At 44.5% G+C, this 19,224-nt stretch overlaps 1 long non-coding RNA gene across 1 annotated transcript in view; it reads left to right on the forward strand.

Annotated features, from left to right (window-relative positions):
* The window catches only part of LOC146893913 (uncharacterized), a 104,100-nt gene extending 90,674 nt beyond the window's left edge, over positions 1 to 13,426 (forward strand). The window contains exon 2 of the long non-coding RNA XR_015002575.2: positions 10,338 to 13,426. This is a non-coding gene — a long non-coding RNA (uncharacterized LOC146893913). The remainder of the gene's footprint in view (positions 1 to 10,337) is intronic.
* The last annotated feature ends 5,798 nt before the right edge of the window (positions 13,427 to 19,224 follow it).

Raw genomic sequence — 19,224 nt, forward strand, 5'->3', positions numbered from 1 at the left:
TATAAAGAAAATGAATGCACTACTTATTTCCTTTCCACTGTATTTTTCATTTTTTTAAAAAAAGTTGAGTGTGTCTGTGTGTGTGATTTGGGGTGGGGAGTGGATGTATGCACGCAAGCCACAGGCCAGTGCTGGGTGTGTTCTTTTTTAATACCTATTGTATGTTTAAGGAAGGGTCTTTCACTGAACCTGAAGCTCACTGATTTGCCTAGGCCATGGAGACTCTCAGGTTCTCTTGTCTCCACTATCCCATGCTGAGAAGACAGGTGCATGCTTGTCTTGTCTAATTTTATGTCAACTTGACACACACTGGGTCATCTGGGAAGAGGGAACCTCAATTAAGGAAACTCAAAAGGACTGAGTTGTAGGCAGGTCTCTAAAATATTTTTTTTTTTAACTTTGTGATGGAAGAGCGAGGGTCCAGAGGGCCCATCACACTATGGGTGGGACCATCCCTGGGCTGCTGGTCCTGGGTTCTATAAGAAAGCAGGCTGAGCCAGCCACGATGAGCAAGCCAGTAAAACTGCTCCCCTCCGTGGCCTCTGCATCAGCTCCTGCCTCCAGGTTCCTGTCTTGCTTGAGTTCCTGTCCTGATGTCCTTCGATGATGAGCAGTGATTTGGAAGTGTAAGCCAAATAAACCCTTTCCTCCCCAATTACGCTTTGGTCATGGTGTTTCGTCGTGGCCATAGAAACCCTGAGACAATGCTGCTGTGCCTGGCTCTTGACCTGGGTGCTTGAGGTCCAAATTCAGGTCCTCCAGCTTGAGCGCAAGCACTTCACTCACTAAGCCGTCTTCCCAGCCCCATCCGTCTGTGTTTTATTTCTCTCCTCCTTTTCTGCTTTACTTTCTACACGATACTTATTTAAAAAAAAATTAGTTGTCCCTGGCACTGAGAGATAGTTCTGTGGTTCTTTGGGAATCCAGTTCCAGAAGATCTGATGCTCTCTTCTGACCTCTGTGGGCACTAGGTACACATGTGGTACACAACCATACATGCAGACAAATACTCAAAAATGTCAAATAAAAGCAGTAAATGTTCTATTAAACTTAGCTGTCTCAGTTCTAGGGATGGGAAAGGTGGCCTTGCATTGACTCACTGAAGAAGATTTAGTGGGGCATTGGTTTATTTTTACACGAAATAGTTTGTGAAAATTTAAATTACTTTCCTAAAAGAAAAGGCTCTAAGAACTTGTGACCACAACCAAACCAAGCCAAAACAAACCAAACAGCAGCAACAATTAAAAACCTAGTCTGAAACACAGTGGCAGAGGCTGTAGGGCAACAGTAGAAAAGTCTTACATTTGTGTTCAGGGTTCCAGAGGGAAAGGAAAAAGAGCAGCACCAATGCTATATTTGAGGGTACAATGGCTGCAGATATATCATGTAACCCGCAGATTTCTATAATACGCCATCAGTAGTTGAAAACACGGAAACCCAGCAGAGACATACATAGGGGTGCAGAGGAGGCCTGAGCGCAGATTTTAGAAGATGATGCAGCAGTAACAAGGGGGAAAAAACCATATCAGATATTGTGGGTTGTCCTCAGAACATGGAGACCAGGGAGAAATATAATAATATTGAAATTACTTTTTATTGAAAAAAAATTTATACATATATTCTGACCACACTTACCCCAGCCTAGATCACACACACACACACACACGCACACATACACTTCATATCCTTTTTCTCTCTCTAAAAAACAACCAAACAAACAACTAAACAAACAACAATAAAAAAAATGCAAGAAACTCACTGCACACACAGCCCACAAATATGGAAACCAAAATGTACAAGCAGAAAGCCAATAAGGAAAAAATTGTCCAAAGAGAGCAGCCTGAGACGAGAGTATCATTGAGTTGTTTTGTATTCTCCTGCTGGTCATGGGGCCTATCCCAGGCGTGATTAATATACCCAGTGAGGACCTAACAGAGAAAACTACTTTTTCCTTTGCAATCTAGTGACAATTGCGTATAGTTCTTTAGTTGGGGTGGGAGCCTGTGTCTGCTTCTCCTTCATTGCACTGGGACCCTATCTGACTTGAACCTGTGCAGCTCCGTGTGTGCTGCCTCAGTCTCTGGGAGTTCACATGCGCCTCAGTCCCGCTGTGTCTGGAAGCCTCTGTGTGGAGTCAGCTGTCTCCGCCGGCTTTCTATCGTCTTTCCGCTTGCTCTTCTGCATAGATTCCTGCGCCCTGAGAGGAGGGTTTGATGAAGACATTCCCGTTTATGATTGAGTACTCCAAAATCTCTCATTCTTTGCACATGTTTTTTTTAAAAAAGCATAAAAACTGTCAATTCATGACTTTATATCCAGGGAGAAAACTTCCTTAAGGAGTGAAAGTAATGTAAAGATGTCTCAAATGGCGCGACGCTAAGACAACCGAATGATGATGATGGTCTGCTCCACTGTGATGCAAGGAAAGCTATTTAGAGAGAAAAGGGGCATTATTGGAGGAGAAGGGAGTATCCAGGGTGGAGAGGCCACCAAAAACACCAAAATCTATAATCTATGGGAATAGAGCAGCCTTTTTTTCCTTAACCCATTAAACTCATTAACTATTATAGCATTGCCCACTAGGGTTGCCGGCATATACGTAGATGCGATTTACTTATCCACTTGTAAATGTACACATATGTGGAAGTCGGGTCGGGAGACAGCCCCAAGTGTTCTTCCTTGAGTACCACTCATCCACCCACCTACTTGCCAACTGGTGTTTTTGTTTTTGTTTTTTGTTTTTGCTTTGAGACAGGGTCTCTCACTGGTCTGTTTCTTGCCAAACTGACTAAGCTGGCCTGGCCACTGAGTCCTGGGCCTCTGCCATCTTCGCTTCCCAAAGTACTCAAGTTATAAGCATGGGGGCACAGTGCCTGACTTTTTTTTAAATTCAGGTTTTCGTGCTTGCCACGGAAGCGTTAAGCAACTGAGCTGTCTTTGGAGCCTCATTACAAAACAGCAGTACAGGCGGGGAGGTAAGGACTCTCTGTGTTCACAGTCATTCCATATTCCCGTTGAGGAGGTAAAACTTGGATACTAAGTGTAGGGAAATGGTAAGAATTCATCTTATGATCCTGAAGCAATTGCTACAAAAATATAAAAAAATCCAAACAAAACCAAACGCATAAAGTGAGTGATCAAATGATATTAGTGCACAGGAGGGAAAGGAAAACAGCAGAAAAACCACACTTAGTAATAATTATTTTATATATAAATGGCCTGAGCTACCTTCTTCATACTTACTATTCTTTCCTCTGATCTTCCTGTGTGTATGTGTTGTGTGAACTGGCTGCAAGAACCTCCCTCCTATCCTGTAACAGGTCCCCTATCTCCTCCATCTCCATCCCCTCCTTCCTTCTGTCCCTCCCTCCACGTACGAGAGAAAACATGTGGCGTTATTCTTTCTCAGTCTGGCTTGTTTCACACAATGTGCCGACCTCCCTACCATCATTTTCCTGCAGAGAGAGGCTTTCACTCTTTATAGGGAGTAAAACTCGACAGTGGGCACATGCCACGCGTTACCTGTTTATCCACTGATGGTCACCTCTGCTGATTCCACACGTGGTGTGCAGGTGTCTCTACTGTACTGTTGACTTTGGATTCTGCAGGCACGCGGTGTAGCTGGATTATTTGGCGGTTCTATTTACAGAAACTTCCCTTACGCTTTCTATAATGTTTGTAGACGTTTATATTCCTGTAAGTAACATACAGGTGTTCTCATTAGGGTTTTCCAAAGGAACAGGGCGGGTGGAATGAATGTGTATGTGTGCGTGTGCGTGTGTGTTTGTGCATGTGTGCATAATTTATTGGCATGGTTTGCAGGCTGCAGTCCTGATGGAAAGGCACAGGATGAGGTAGCTGTTCCAGTCCACCAGGTTAGATGTCTCAACAGTCCCCGTCTGGTGCTCGAGTCCCAGGGATTCCTAGAGAGCTGCTGGTCTTCAGTCTATGTTGGAATTCTGAAGAAGTAGGTTCCAACACAGGTGAAGGGATGCCTCCGCAACAGGGTAGCCACCTTGCCAATGAGAGTGAGGACAAGCAGGCAAAAGGAAAATCTTCCTTCTTCCATGTCCTTCTATATGGGCTACACCACCAAAAGGTGTGACCCAGACTTAGGGTGGCTCTTCCAACCTCAAGAAAATCCCTCACAGGTGTGCCCAGATGGTCGGGGTTTAGTGGACTGTGGTTGGAGTCAAGCTGACAACCAAGACTAACCATCACATCCGGGTTCCTTTTACTTAGCATCCTCACCAGCTGCCCTTCCTCCCTCCCTCCCTCCTTCCCTCCCTCCCTCCTTCTCTCCATCCCTCCCTCCCTCCCTCCCTCCCTCCCTCCCTCCCTCCCTCCCTCCCTCCCTCCATTCCTTCATTTTAGATAATAGCCATTCTGGCTGGGGTGAAGGACTCTGCCTCTTTCTTCCTCTTCTGTAGGGTCTCTCTATGTAGCTCGGGTTGCTATAGAACCATTGTCCTTTTGTTTCTGCTTTCAAGGGTCAGGACCACAGGTGTGCACCGTGACATCCAACTGAAGTATAATTTTAATGTGTGTTTCTCTGGTGGCTGCAGGTATTGAGGATTTCCCCCCCCCCCCCGACACTTCCCAGCCATTTGTATAACTTCTTTTGAGAACTGTCTGTTCCCATCATTTGCCGTTGATTGACTGATTGGATTATCTGTCCTTTTGTTGATGATCTATTTGGGGTTCTTTGTATAATTTGGAATTAATGATGAATAGATAGAAAATCTTTTCTTCATTCTGCAGGCTCTCACTCAACTCTGTTGACTGCTTCCTCTGCTGTGCAGAAGTTTTTAAATTTGATCCAGTTCTGTTTGTTAATTCTAGCTTTTATTTCCTGAGTGATTGGAGTCCTATCCAGAAATCATACAACAGAGCTGTCTTGATAGATTTTTTTTTTTAAGAACTGGCTCAAATCTCCGCTATTTGGAAGGAACTTACTTCGAATGCCATGATACAGCAAAGCTGAAAGTAGAAGGCCAGAAAATGCTATAGTGTGAAAACTGATTAGGAAATTTGAAATTCTTATATGATTATCAGGCAAAGTGGACTTTAGAGCAAGGAATATTGTTGTAATATAGAGCCATACTACTTTAGTTAAAAAGGGTCAAGAGAACATGACCTGAGTGTGGACTCATTTAAAATTAAAGAAATTAAGACAACGTGGGAACACATTAAAACTAGACAACTTTAAAATCATAGATGGATATTTCAACACTTCTCTCAGTGACTTACAAAGCAGACAAAAAGTCAGGGGAAGACAGAAAAATTAAACTCTACAACCAATCGCATCTAATTGACTTAGAAAAGATTACACCACAAAACAGGAACAATTTTTGCCAATAAACATTAACTATCCACTCTACACTGAACCAAAATTAAATGCTAACATATTTGGGAAAATTGAAATTGTACAGAGCATTCTAGATATAATGGAATTGAAACAGAAATCAGATACAGAGGAAAAAGAAGAAAGTCTCCAAATACTTGGAAATTAAACTACATCTTCTTAAGGCTCTGTAAGACCTGCGAAAAGTCTCAAGGGAACAGGGAAATAGTCTAAACTGAATAAGAAGAAAAATACTTAGACACATGTAGGATGCAGCTATCCTAGTAACTGGAGGAAATTTTATTCCATGAAATGCTTATATTAAAAAAAGAAGATGAGGCTGGAGAGATGGATTAGCGGTTGAGAGCATTGGCTGCTCTTGTAGAGGACCTGGGTTGGATTGTCAATAATCACATGGTCCTTCACAACCTTCTGCAGCATCCAGTGCTCCTTTCTGACCCCCATGTAGTGCACAAGCATACATGCCGACAAAACAGACATATGAAATAAATAAATCTTAAAAAAGGAAGAGCATAAGTTTATACTCAACCTTTCATATTAGGAAACTAGGAAAGGGTGATAAAAAAAGTCAAGCATTTTCCAGATTGACATTTGTATCATCTGCAGAATTCTTGCCTTGCCACCCCTGTATAGATGTCTGCACTCTTGCTACAGTGGTTCCAGGACAACCTCGGACTTTATTAATAAGTATAGAAAAAATGTAAATGGCATTAGCGATTGTAGTTGGACTTTTCTTAGGGCCACCAGCTCACAAATAATGATATGAAGACTTCTTATTAATTATAAAAGCTTGGCTTTTATCTTAGACTTGTCCCCATCTAGCTCGTATAACTTAATCTGTTTTTATTAATCTGTGTTCTGCCATGTGGCTTGGCTCTCTCCCCTCTGTGCTCTATGTCCGACCTCTTCCATGTTTCCTTGGTGTCTCTTGAGCACCCAGATTCTAACCCCGAGTTCCTCTCCTACCCTGGAAGTCTTACCCCCTCTCTCCTCCTTTGCAATTGGCCATTCAGCTCTTTATTAAACCAATCACAGGCACTTCAGGCAGAGACACATCTTTACAGTGTATAAAAAGATTATCCCACAACAATGATTCTCATGTTACATTATTACAGAGATGCCTCTGTTATAATGACATAATGCGTTATGAGGCATTTGAAATGGATTGCTTCTTTAAGTTAACCAATGCTTTTCTTCTAATTATTAGTTTAAGAAAAACTTTAAAAACTAAGTCTTTGAGCCTATTATTCGTGATCCTAGAGAAGCTGGATAGGAGGGTGAACCTGAAGAAAATTCAGGTAGTTTTCCTCCTGGAGATTGGAAATAGACAAGAGTCCCAGGTAACCTCGGGTGCATGGGGGGGGGGGTAGGAGGGTTGTTGGAAGGGGAGAGGGTTAGAGAGAAGGGAGCAGGGGAGGAATGGGGAATGCTCGGGGGACTGGTTGGGGGGAAGGATAGATATGGGATCAGGGAAGAATATATCTCAACTAAGGGAGTCAGTTTAGGGTTTACTAGAGACTTGATTATAAATGGAATCCCAGGTCCAAGGAGAGATCCCCAGATTGTTCTCTGGACATTGGAGAGGGTGCCTGAACTGGCCTTGGCCCATAACCATACTGATGAATATTTTATCACCATAGATCATTCATCTGGCGATGGATGGATATGGAGACGGAGACCCACATTGGAACACTGGACTTAACTCTCTAGGTCCAAACGAGAAGCAGAAGGAAAGAGAACGTGAGCAAGGAAGGCAAGATCAGAGGGAACCTTCATCCGATGATGGATGGCGATACAGAAGAGACCCACATTGGAGCATCGCGAGGGGTGCGATCACCCACTGATACAAGGGGACTGATCTAATGAGAGTTCACCAAGGCCAGTTGGCTGGGACTGCGCGAGCACGTGATCCAGCCAGATTCTCTGAATGAGGCCGGATTCTCTGAATGTGGCTGGCCCGGAGTCTTTCTGAAAAGCCATTGACAATGGCACAGGGACTTGTTTCCTCTGCATATACTGGATTTTGGGGATCCAGTCTGTTTGGATGCTCACCTTCCTGGACCTGGAGGGAGGGGGGAGGAGCTTGAACTACCCACAGGGCAGGAGACCCTGACTGCTCTTGGGGATGGAGAGGGAGGAAGGGAGAGAGTGGGGGGAGTGGGAGGAGGTTGGGAGGAGGGGAGGAAATGGAGACTTTTGTATTTTAATAAACTTTGAGGAAAAAAAAAACTAAGATCGGCATCATATTTACAAATAGGATGCAGTGAGCTGTGGGCTACAGCGTAAGTCCAATTCTCTTTTTCGAAAGACAAAGGTGTAGAAGAGGAGAAAAAGGGGGACTGGAGTAAATGGGCACAGAAAATCATGGCTATATTCACAGATGGAGTGTTTAAAAAATGTTCTGATAAACTTTGTAGTTAGCAAGAGGACATAGAGAATAATTTTTAAAAGTCACATTTTCCTTTAGAGATATTTCAAAACCAAAGGAATAAAATATGTAACAATCTGCCCAGAAGCTAAAGTATCTTTTCACAAAATAACCCCCATTTCATCAACATATCTACATAGTCCAGATATTTCAAAAGATAATAGTAGACATTATCTCAACTTATTTCTCTTTCATCTTTTTTTTTGTAGTAAATAAAGTCAGACATGTTTTCAAAACAACTCAAAAAAATCATAGGAAATGAAAAACCTGGTGTTGGCAAAGGCTGACAGTTTGTATGAACTCTGGTCGTGGATCAGAAATGGGTCACATCCCTCTCAGCATACTGATGTCTGCAGCTCAGAGGTCCAGGGATGCATGGGATGCTCCCTGCAGCATGGAGAGGCAAGTTGTCACAGCCAGAGTCTAGATGAACTGCATAGCTCCCTCTGAGCCTTCCAGAAAGATAGTCTAGGTGCCTCACACGTTGACCTCTCTCAGGTCTGCAGAATGAAAGTTCAACGCTAACTTGGAGAAAGAGTGAGTGCACTTCCCGGCATGCACACTCACTTCTTACTGCCTCTTCACATGAAGGAGAAGGAAACCTGTTCGGTGTTCTTGTCTTAAGAGGTCACTAACCCCATCACGGGGAACTCATCCTCATGACCTTGTGTCCTCATTTACCTTGAGTGAGTATTGGAGCATCAATACATGGATGGATAGGAGAGGGATGCAATGGTCATGGAACACAGACTCGGGCATTTTATGACAATTATTGATATGAAAGGTTATGCACTAGCTAGGGCTGCCACGCAAACTTACCACCAACCTGGGGCCACAAAGGAGTGGTTCATTCCTTCGCAAATCCATAATCATTGTCTGTCTATAGATGAGATTCTCTTACCTCATCCAACTTCTGTGGTTCTGAAATGGCCATCTTATCATAGCTTTGCAGCCTGTGACTAGGGACAGCAGGCCACTCTGATGGTGAGAGTTACCTCAGGGGCAGGGGTAACCTTGTGGTCAGTGTGCACGCTCAGGGAAGACTCTGTGAGCATTGAAGCAGCAGAGCTGGAGGGGGTTTTGCTCTTGGGTCCAGAAAGGGGTCGGTGCTGTCTTCTCCGGTAAAAGGCACCCTGAGTCTTGGAGCTCTAGGTGCAATACCAGGAACACAACAACTAGAAAGCAGGGCAAGCTGACACTCAAGTTGTTTCGAGATATTTGCTTTGCACAGACGAGGGTTTGAGGGGGTGAGCAGGACAAATAATGAGATAGCAGGCGTCAGAAAGTGTGACCTGAGCATATAGGTGGGGATTTGTAGGAAGGGAGGGAAAGGGACATGAAGACTTGGGGTGGGTGGAGGCCAGTAGGCAGCAGTCTGGGCGAGAACCCAGGGGACGTTGTGGTATAGAATCCCAGGAAAGCTGGTCAGCTTTCCAAGTCACTGAGGCCTGGGGATGCTGGCCCTCATGTTCATCCTTTTCTGCCAGCTCAAACTTCTCACGACTGCCAACGTGAATGTGAGAACCTGCCCCTCTCCTTAGAAGAGACCTCTGGGGGGCCTGTTTTTTGGTTGATGCTCAGGTTTCCACTGTGGGGTAGCATCAACCCCATGACTGCCTTGGTCCTTGGCCTCTTCCTACCTCCTTCTTCTCCCTGATGATTTCCCCACCCCCAGCAAGCTTCCTGCATTCGGGTCCCCACTGCTGGGACAGAGACTGCACCAGGAGTCACTCCACCAGCCCCAGAGTCTGTTAGGACAGTGCCTTTCCAGAACATTGGGAGGATGAATTCGGGACGGGTTTGTAGGACACACAACTGCCTGTTCAGGTGCTTACGGGTGGGTGCTTTTGTGTGGGCAGGCGACTCTTCGGAGGGAAACAAGGAGGACTGTCTAGGTGGACATACAGGTGTCTCTTCAGTAGCCAAGGGAACACTGAGGACCCATTGCTTCATATCCCAGGTGGCAAAGCACACAGAGCCGAGAGTTGCTTTGTTCTCAGAAGGTTAGAGAGGTGAGGCGGGGCAGGCAGGCGACACTGCTGGAGCATGCAGTGTGCAGGGGAGGCCAGAATTAGATTGCAGGTGGCCGCAGAATGCAGGCCGAACGCAACACGGGGATGTTAAAAAAGACACACTTAATTGCTACCGAAAGTGCTAGAGAATCGGAACTATATTTGGATTGGAACGGCTTATTGGCAAAATATTGCGGCAGATGCTGGAAGGACGCTTAATTGGAGGAGGCTGCCTGCTCAGAGCCCAGAGATTCTGCAATTGTCGGATGCAATCTCAGTTTTGCAAAATATAGCATCTTTTAAAAGGTTGAGGGTGGCCATAGAAGCCGTTTATAGTCACGAGAGGGGCATTTTTCTTCTCAAAATAATTTGTAATTCTCTCTAATGACCGAAAGGGAAAGCAACGGTTTCTGGCCAGGGGTGTGAGAAGCCAAAGCATTCTAAGTCATGTTGTGCTCCATGCCATGATTTCCCATACCCTTCACAACCCTGGAAATTAAATAATTTTCCTCTCCCACCCAATATCAACTAGGCATCCCAGAGACCTAGTGAGGAGAATTGATTCCATCATTTCTAATGAGGATGCCACGCCGAACTTGAGACTCACAGCGATCTCACAGCACGACAGCTTGCCGCCATCTTGGACACTGCCGTCTGCCCACTCCTCTTCCCCGAGAGTCGCCTCATCACCCACAATGGGCTGACTCCAGAGATCTTCTTCTGGACCACGGTCCCATCTCCAGCTGGTCGGACAACTGGAAGGTCACCTGTTTGTAAGTTGCCTTCTGTGGTTTCCTGGGAATATAGACGGAGGAGACAGATGCCTGCATCGTCTTGACAGAGCGGGATGAAAGCTGTGGGCTGACTGGTCCTCTTCAGCCTTCCATGTATCCCGAGGAACACATCAAAATACAGGCTGCCGAGAGGAAAAGCCTCAAAAACATGGACACAGCGGGAGCCAAGAAGCACAGAGGGCCATTCCTCTGGTTCATGTTGGCAGTTCTTGCCAGACACAATCCATTCCTAGGACACTGTTGAATGTCTACTCCGGGGTTCTTTGGAAAACAAAAACAAACACACACATGCTTGACTTCTTTAAATAATTGTTCCTAAACTTGTTTATGTTGTGTCCTAGAATTTTCCAAAGAAGTTATTAACGAAGTCAGACGTGTCTCAGAAATGGGGTTGCAGTCAAAGACATATGAAGAGGTGTCGAGATAAGCCACACCACTTAGGAACCCCAAGCTGCCTTTCCTCAAAATGTGTTAGCTCATGTAGTAGTTTGAGGGAAAATAGAATGGAGGATATAATTGCAAGATGGAGGGATGGGAGAGAACCGCAGGGCCTCCTCATGTCCAAATTAAAACTTATGTCCAACAAACCACCGTGTGTCCCTGAAAGCAGCTACACTGGATCCTGAGCTGTGGTCCTAGACACTGCTGCCCCTGCCTGTTTGCAACCGTGGTGGGGATTCACTCTCTACAGGATTATAACACAGCCTTTGAGTTAAGAGCAGCCAGAAAGATGATCCGTACAGAAGAGCCTGGGAGCGCGGCAGCACCCAGCAGAGGCTGGTGCGAGCTGATCTCCTCTGCTCTGCCTGGGGAGAGGAGTTCCAGCAAGGCGCGTGGAGGAAAGGGTGTGGGGTCTGCTCCTCATGAGATCTGAAGCCCACAAAGCAAGACCAGGCTTTCCTCCTAAGTGAATGAACAGAAACTTTTCCTGAAGTTGTTTGTTTCCGCCTCCATCACCTCTATAATGAAGGCCACAGGGAAAGCTGAAGTACTTTGGATTTATTATGACCGGCCCTGTTTCTTCCTGCTTCGGCATCTCTCCCAAACCCCGCAGTGGTGACCGCTCTCGAGGCAAACAGAGCAGGGGTTCCTTAAGTCCACCTGCTTTTGTGCCACATTGGCTCCCAAGCGTCACCAGTGACATGTTTTGAGGTGTGTTGTGCTGTTCTCTGTGGCTTGTTAAGGGTGGTCAGTGCAGAGATCCATCCTGTGCATTCACTGTGACTTGTTAAAGGGATACAGTGCAGAGATTCGCCCTGCACTCTTGCGATGGTTTCTGTGACCGCCGTGGACCTGGCTGTAGGAGGACATCAAAATCAGGAGGCTAACACTGTCCAGAGAGTGGAGTGTGCACTCAGTTCCGTGTTGTTCTATGAAGTGTGCAGGCTTGTGTAAATGTCACTGCAGTAAATGATAGAAATGGAACTTCGTGCCAGCTATCACCACTGCAGTCCCATTCCAGCTGTGCTTGCATTGTCTGCTTCACCACCTGCCCCAAGCCTTGGTAACTACCGGTTGGCCCACATCAAGAAGTACGTGCATGTCTATCTATAGATACAAACACGTGGCATGTATCTATTACATACTATCATTATATAGTATGAAAATGCTGCAACACAGAAGACCTGGACAGCCGCAGTTTTCACTCCGGGAATACCCCTGAGATCTTCCCTAGTGGTCCTGTGTGCGGGTGCTCCATTCTCCTCTCCTGAGCAGTACTTTATAGGGCAGATGAGTCATATTTTATGTTACACTTCATATGTTGAAGTCCAGTTGGTTCATTTTTTGTTTTTGAATACTACCAGTGTGGTTAAGGTATGTGTTTATGTGTGTATGTGGTATGTCTATGTGCATATATGTGTATGCATATGTGTATGTGCATATATGTGTGTGTGATGCATGTATGTGTATGTGTGTGCATGTGTGTGTTGGTGGATATTAAATCTAGGCTTCATGCTTTCTAGAGAGGTACCCTTCCATGGAGTACACCCTAACTCAACATGGGCGATGTCTTAATGTAGCTGTGGCCCGTGCTGATTACAGGAGTAGGATGTGAGACTTGGGCTTACCGGCTTCACCTGTCGGTGTGGTGCTACCCAGGCAGTACCCCTGAAAAGCACCGCCCTTCCTCCTCTGAACTCTTTTCAGTTGACTGTACTCAAACATGTTCTGTTCTGCTCTTCAATTTATGTGGGTTTTTTGGGTTTTTTGTTGTTGTTTTGTTTTGTTTTTTGTTTTGTTTGTTTGTTTGTTTTTGCCAAGAACACATTTTCATTTCTGAAACTACTTGGGTCTGAAATCATCCCGTCAGAGTGACTCCTAATGTCTTCTACGTATTACAACTGTGTTATTGATTCTGTTTTCTTAGTCTTATCCCAAATTTTAGGATAATCTTGCCCACATTTACAAATAGCATTTCTGAGATTTTAGTAGAATTACATACACTACACCTCTTCAGCTAGAGGGACAATCTCCTTCTTAATACAAAACTACTTAATACAACCCCAAATAGCTGACAGTGTATGTCACACTAACACCAACAACCCGAATAGCTGACAGTATATGTCATACCACCACCGACAACCGCAAATAGCTGTTTTTTCACTTTATCTATCAACAGAACTATCTCTCTATCTAGTTGTCTGCCCACTGTGTGTTTGGGGGGGCAGAATTTTGACATAAATTGTGCATCAGAATATTTCAATCCTGAATACTTCAGCATGTTTGCCACTACCTATTTGCCTAAGGTTCTTATTTGCAATACATTTTTATTCAATAAAATGTCTTGATGTTAGATTTTGAAAAATAAAAACATTTGGGACACACAGCTTGGTTTTGCTATCTCTTTATGATTTATTCCCAATTTTACCTCCTCAGGGGTAAATGACACTCAGACTTCTTTCCACCGTAGAATAGTTTCTCATCTGCTAGCACTGCATGTGGGTATAACTGCGTCATATGCACCGTTCTTTATGACTGGCACTGCGTGCGGCTATAACTGCATCCTATGTACTGTTCTTTACGGCTGGCACTGCATGTGGTATAACTGCATCACATACACTGTTCTTTAGGGCTGGCACTGCATATATGTATAACCGCATCACATGCACTGTTCTTTAGGGCTGGCACTGCATGTGGTATAATCACATCATATGCACTGTTCTCTAAGGCTGGCACTGTATGTGGTATAACTGCATCACATGCACTGTTCTCTAAGGCTGGCACTGCATATATGTATAACCGCATCACATGCACTGTTCTTTAGGGCTGGCACTGCATGTGGGTATAACTGCATCCTATACACTGTTATTCAATTTTTTTTTTACTAAGTATGTTCTGATATTATCCCATTTGGTTGTGGTTCAAAAATTTGTTCTTTTTATTTTTTACTTAAGTTTTTAGTTTTTGAGAACTTGATACACAAGTACTATATTCATCATTCCCACCCTCCTTCTCTTCCCGCCAATTCCTCCCAACCCCACTGTCTCTAAGATTTATAATCTGTTCTTTATTATTCATATATATATATACATATACATACATATATATATATATCCTACTGATGATTTCAGTGAACATTTGATTTGTAGATCTATATCATACATCACATATTTAGGGTAGGATTTTCTCGGGCACAAGGGCAAGTGGAGGAAGTGTCAGGAGTCCTGGAGGAAGCGACACAGTCCACTTGGCGTGCTGACCTTGTATATCGACAGCTTATCAATGTCATTCTATTTCTAGCTTTATCTACTTAAAAGACACTTTCTTGTGTGCAGGTGTGTATGTGCAAAGGTGCATGTGTGTGCATATGTCACGTGTGTGGAAACCAGAAGTCACTGTTAGGCGCTCTTCTTGAGATGCTGCCCTTGTCTTTTGAGGCCGAGTCTCCCAGTGGGGACTGGCTGGATGACTGTGCCAGGCTGGCTGGTGAAGGAGCTCCTGGGATGCCCACGTCTCTGCCGTCACAAGTGCACACTCCCATCCCTTCCCCTTTTTCTTTTGTTTTGTGACATGGGTTCTGAAGGTCAAATCTGGGTTATTGTGCTTCTATGGCAGACACGCCATCAATGGAGCCGTCTCCCCAGCCCGTTTCCTTTTTAAATTTAGACATTCCTCGGGATTTTATGGAGACAATGTCATCTCGAAAGGTGATAACTCTTATCTATTCCTCTCGATTTATTTGCCCTTCGGCCCCATTTTGCCTCTAGTTGCCTTGATAGAAATGCCAGTACCTTGCTGGATGTGAGTGGTGAGAGCAGGTATCTACTGATGTCAGGGAAAATTATTCATTGTCTCACCAGAAAGCATAATGTTAGGTGCAAGATTTTACAAACCCCTTCTATAAAATCAAGGACCTTCCCCTCTCTTCACATACACATATGTGTGTGCTCAACTTTACTAGACTACATATTTGAGTGTTGTCAAATCCTGGTCTGCATTCATTAGCATGATACTGTGGTTCTTCTTCATTATCTTGTTACTATGACAGCTACATTGATTGACTTTTAAATATTGAATCATTCTTGAAAACTTGGATTAAATACCAGCTGGTTACAGAGAATTCGTTTAAAAAATAGATCTGTAAATTCTGTTAGCTACTGCTTTGTAAGGACATTGGTGTTTATATGAAAGAGGAGTATTGCAGTCTGGTTCGAGGTTTTGTATGCTGGGAAGTGCTGAGGATGGCCGCTAATATGAACTCTGGAAAATCTGCTCCTGTTCTCTTGAAGAGTTTTTGCAAAAATGATGTTAATTATTTTTCAGACATTTTCCGGAATTCTCCCTAAAAACCATGAGGTCTGAAGATAGCCTGTTGGATCAATTTTAAATGACAGTTCCTTCAGCAGCTACAGGCTGGTAAATGACCTGCTTCGTAATTGGATGAGTTGTCATAGTTCGCGAGGTTTTTCAAGAATTGCTTCACTTCATCTCATTTGCAAACTTATACATATAGAGACATTTTCCATATGCATTTATGCTAATGCTGAGGTCTGCAGACTGCGGTCAGACTCTGTCTAATGTTGAGAAGTTTTGGCTTCTTAGTAGAGGCCCCTTAACTCTGCTGATTTGTCGAAGCTGCTTTTTGAGTCATTGGTTTTTCTTTCTGTTTTTTTTTAAACTGTCATGTTTATTTGTTTGTTGTGTGTGTGTGTATGTGCCCCTGCTTTACCATGCATGTGAAGGCCAGAGGACAACTTCCAGAATCAGTTCTCTCTTTCCACCATGTGGAACCGGGGTTGTCAAACTTGGTGGCAAGTACTGTTACCTGATCTTGCTGGCTCTGGTATTTATCATCATCATCATCATCATCATCATCATCATTATTATTATTGCTTTTTGTTGTTTTAAATTTTGTTGATTTCTCTCTCCTGATTAGAAGAATCTTGATTAGCTCTCTTTTTTCCTGCTCTTGTTGGGCTCACTTACTCTTCCTTTCTTTACGGTGGGACTCAGGCTACCAGTGTGGCCATCTTCTTCTGCTGTTGTATGCACCGGGCATCCCAGAAACATCCTCACTGGATGACGGAGATTTTGCTGTAGTGTGTATTCAGTTCCACGTGTTTTTCTTTCTCTTGAGATTTTCTTTTCTTTGACCCAAGGTTATTTAGAAATTCACAGCTTCATTTCCAAGGGTTTGGAACAATGCCTGCTGTCTTTCACTGATTTCCATGGCAGTCTGAGATCACTCTCCACTTTACAGATAAACAGTCAAGGGGCTTAGAGAGGATATTGAGCATCAGTGGCAACCCGTGGTCCACGCAGTTGACCACAGAGTCCCTGTTACTCTGAGAGGAGACCTGGGTACCACTTTTCCAGGGGAGGGCCATCCAGGAAGGATGCTCGAGGTGGAAGAGGGTGGGCTGAGAGATCATCCTGTAGTGGAAAGTAAGATGTCTGGATGAAAAAGTCAGGCAGATTCAAGAATACGGCTTTTCAAAATCTGAACTGGCCACAGAATGAATAGATGTGACAGGCTACCTGCCAAGCAGTCCAGAAAGGCTTTAGGAGAAGCTGAGAAAGAGAGAGAGAGCCTTGAAGGTTAGTGTTTCAACCCAAGACTCAGCATCCCTCTCAGGGTAAAGGGAGAAGTGGGGATTTCAGATGAGTGGACGTCTTCATGAATTTCCCAGAGATTAGGGGAGAGGAGCAGGGGGATCTTGAGGGGACCACCTTCCCTTACCCCTCGTGTGGGCTAACTCCAGCCTGGGTCAGGAGCCAGCTGGACTACAACGGCGTTAGTAAAGGACGTTGAGCTAAAGTAGCACCGTGCGAATAGTGAGAATGAGTCCAGGGATGGAGAGATGTTACACACGGCCTCTTTGGTGGCTGCAAATAGTTTTGTGGAGTTCCACCCTTCAGGATACAGACGGCAGAGCCCTGACGTTCCCCTGACTGGCCAGCTGGAAATCTTGTCTGAAACAGAAAGCCAGATAGCAAGGATTGTTAATTTCGGGTCTGATAGGGTGATATTAGCCTAGTGACAGAATCCCCCTGTAGTCTGCATCCCACAGATGTGAGAGGCCCTGGGCAGTGTGACACACAAGAATGGCAAAGCCTTATTTTTCCGCTTTAGAAAATTTCACTTGATGACACTGTGGTGCATGAGAAGGCGCAGTCTGTGGCAGAAAGAACAGCTGACCCTGGCTGACTAAGGCAGGGATGGACCAGGAGGTCCCGTAGGCTGGTGTTTAGTTAGGTGAAGAATGGGTTTGGGAAAAGTGGAGCAGTTAGATAAGCTCACATATATGTTTTCTTGTATGACTGTGTGGGTAGAGGATTTGATTCTTTGTTTCTGTATATCCAGCCATGAGGACCTCTAACATGGGAATGGACAGTCTGGAAAAGCAGGCGACACCATGCCCTGTATACAAGCCCTGCAACACAAGGGAGAGCACACACTGTCACATTCTTGAAATAGCCCATCATCTCGTCACTAGAAGTGTCCTGCAAGTGACTGGCACTAGCCATGAGACAGGAGCCTCGGGGACACCCTGGAGTACACTGGGGGAGGGGTAGCAACAGGCAGTATTTGTCTTGTGGTCCTGTGGAAGTTCACTACCTTTTCTAGTAACTTGAATTAAATAAGGCAAAGTGAGATCCTTGAAAAGATCTCAGCGCCACAGGGACCTGAGGGGATTGGCTCAAAGCAGTTCACAGTTGGCTCCTCACAGAAGAAGCCAGCAGAATAGGCAGAGACGGGAGTGAGTCTCATGCTTAAAAAAAAAAAAAAAAAAAAAAAAAAAAAAGAGAGAGACAGGGTTGTGGAATAGCAGGCCCCACCAAGATGGGCAGTTATGAACCCACACTGAGAAAAAGATGGATCGTGATGGGGGACCTGCTTCAGACAAAAAGGCCTTTGAAAGGCTGGACTGGGTTGGGCGTGACTGGGTACTAAAAGGCCTGGACTGCCTGCTTTCCCTCTCGCTCCCCCCTTGCCACACCTGGTTCTTGCATTCCGTTCCTGTTTCCTTGTTGTGATCTGTAAGTTCTCTTTTAGCAAAGAACCCCTCATTATACCACATTAGGAGCTAGCGTGGGATTCCTTTATTCGCGTTCCTCCCCATCTGACGCGTTCCGCTTCAGGATCCAAAAAAGCAAGTGAGTGTGTAAAGTAGTGTTGTTTGGGGGAGGGGCGGTGAGAATTAACTCAAGGGGCACCTGACTTGGTGTTTATAGAGCTTATGTGTAAACAGATTGTAATCCATACTCTAAAGTAGGTTTTACTGTATTTAAGTTGTTATAGGTTGAATTCTGTCCCCCCACAAATTTCCACGCTGAAATTCTAATTCTCAGCGCCTCATAATGTACTCTTATTTGCAAGCAGGGTTGCAAGTAATTTGTAATTAGAGGAGTTAGACTTCACTAGCTCTGCTTAATAGGACGGACATCTAATTCGGTGTAATGGGAGGCCTATGTTAAGAGGGAAATTTGAACACATGCACACTTAGTGGGAATTCCGTGCAATGACTGGGGTGACATTGCCACAAGCTGAGGAGCCACTAGAGGCTGGGAGATGTTGGAACAGACTCGCTTACAGTCTTGGTATTTGTCACTTTGCACTTCTGGCCACTAGCACTGAGCAATGACGGTTGTCTGCTGTTTAAGCCACCCAGACCACGCGTCCTGTTCTGTCAAAGCAAATTAATATATCCCTAGCAAAGAAATACCCAAGATGCACATGGCTTGGCCACATCTGTCTGGAAGCTAAAATAGTATCCTCAGTTTAGCACAGTTAAGCAAGGAGTTATTAATCCAAGCAGAGATGACTGGGCATTGGTGGGCAGCCACTTGTGAGTCCTTCCTTTCCAGCCCCTGGATTGCGCTTGGTGGATGTTCAGAGTGAGCTTCTTCTCTTTGGAGGAATTTGTAACTTTGTTTATGGAATCTGGCTGCATTTCAAATCAGTCCTTGTTAAAAAGCTGAAGTAGAATGAGGTTAATATTTATGAAATCTCAGCATGGTGTTTCCAATGATATAAAAAATGGAAAGGAAGATGCATGTTTGTACTAAAAATGTAAAGGTAAGTATTTTCTTCAAAAGAGAAGTATACATATTCTTCTCAAATGCCTAGGAACTGTTCTCCAGGTCATGGATGAGGCCATTTAACAATACAAGAAGTGTCAA

This window comes from Myodes glareolus, chromosome 8, assembly GCF_982192425.1.
Source record: "Myodes glareolus chromosome 8, mMyoGla1.1, whole genome shotgun sequence".
Taxonomy (NCBI): domain Eukaryota; kingdom Metazoa; phylum Chordata; class Mammalia; order Rodentia; family Cricetidae; genus Myodes; species Myodes glareolus.